This window comes from Anomaloglossus baeobatrachus, chromosome 10 (assembly GCF_048569485.1).
Source record: "Anomaloglossus baeobatrachus isolate aAnoBae1 chromosome 10, aAnoBae1.hap1, whole genome shotgun sequence".
Lineage (NCBI taxonomy): Eukaryota > Metazoa > Chordata > Amphibia > Anura > Aromobatidae > Anomaloglossus > Anomaloglossus baeobatrachus.
The window spans coordinates 121,241,211-121,242,937 of NC_134362.1; the positions used below are offsets into that span (position 1 = coordinate 121,241,211).

Here is a 1,727-nt window from a genome sequence, read left to right on the forward strand (position 1 = left end):
GAAACAGGAAAATAGTGGAATAAAGTATACCTTCCAGGTGGGAGAGGAAATGGCAGCACAGCCAGTGGAGGTGAAGCAAGGGGAGCCTGCAACTAAAGAGTTGAGAGCGTTATCACATGGTGACTGAGCCTGATTGTAACGGGAGCATAGAGGTGCCGATCCTGTCTTACCTGCGTTGGTGTAGAAGTGGGTGTCCTGTGGTGGAGTCAGCTATGTGCAGTGGTGGCCGTGGGTTCTTTTATGTGCGACCGTAGTAATAGCTGCGCCCACTTCCTGTATGGGAGTGGAATGCAGTGAGGGTAATGGAACGCACGCCTGCGCATTTGTGTTTAACGTCGCGCATGTGCAGAACGGAGAAAAGGCTGCGCTCACTTCCTAATGAAAGGGAGTGAGACGCATCTGGGAAGGGAAGGGAAAAGATTAGGGTTTGGGGATGATGAAAGGGCTTTCTACGGGCAAGGATGGCAAAGGGTGGCAGTGACGGAAAGTCAGGCAGCCTGTCCTGTCCTGTCCTGTCCGTCCGTCTTTTTGTATCATGAATTGGAAAGACTGCAAGGGGGAGGGGAGGTGCTTGTGTCCAAAAGGAGGAGTTATTCAGATTCATTGCAGTGGGCGGCGGCTGCAAAAAGCACCATTCTTCTTGTTTTTGCTCTGCAAAACAGCCTTTTCAAGGGTTGGCTTGGGTGACAAAATGTCTTCTGTAGGCGTGGGTTTGTCTCCCTCTCCCTAAGATGTGTCCGGTATAGGCCAGGGTGCCACTCAAGGCCGTAACCAATTCGGGTTATAGCTTCTCGGCCTTTTGGCTAAGATCAAGTGTAGTTTCGGAGGACGCTACCTTGGTCGGTACTGGAAGGTGCCTGGGATTGCACGTCTGCCGGCCTTGAGGAAGTGTGTGCGCCTTCTGGTGACACATAGCCCTCTTGTGCCTGGACGGTTCCCAGGCAACGGGAGGCGATCACCTTTGTTATTTTGAAGTCCTACTGATAAACAGAAAAAAAAAAAAATTAAATCTGTTCTTATCAGTTTAATATCTGATACGTCCCCTCTCTGGGGACCATATATTAAATGGATTTTTAGAACAAGGAGATGGAAAAAATCTTGCTCTGTCCACTCCACGCATTGACCTGGTATTGCAGTACCTCCAGGACCGGTGCACCCCTTCTTAACCCAGTTTCCAAAAGCAGAACTCAATTCACCTGATTCAAATGAGCCCCATTAGTGAATTGAAAGAAAGCAAAAACTTTATATGCACCTCAATTTGGCCAATTCACTTTTCACACTTTCACCCTTTTTTTTATCTTTCACACCTTTTACTTGCTTTATTGATGCAAAAAGCTGTGCCAAATAGCAAACTCATCTCCACTCAACTTGACCAACTCTGCTATGTCCCGTGCAGTATCTTATTCTCAGTCTTATCTAGATCATTTGCAATTGAATAGAATAGATCCCTTTTGGCTGCTTATGACTGTGTAAAATATGTAGTTTTACTGGGCTGGGATGAGAGAATCCATTGAAGCATGGTGTAGGGATTGTGGTTCCTGTGTGCTAAGAAGAGAGGCTGGCACCAGCCAGAAAGCCCCATTGCAGCCAATAATCACTTAATAACTTTTTCAACTTGTCATCATATGGGAGGCCTTCCATTCCTTGTAGTAGTCTAGTTGCCCACCTTTGAACTGACTCTAACTTCTGAATGTCCTTTTTAAAATGTGGAGCCCAAAACTGGTTCC

At 46.8% G+C, this 1,727-nt stretch overlaps 1 pseudogene; it reads left to right on the plus strand.

The window, feature by feature from the left end:
- Positions 1–954: 954 nt before the first annotated feature.
- Positions 955–1,161, plus strand: LOC142255548 (U2 spliceosomal RNA; annotated as a pseudogene).
- Positions 1,162–1,727: the final 566 nt, after the last annotated feature.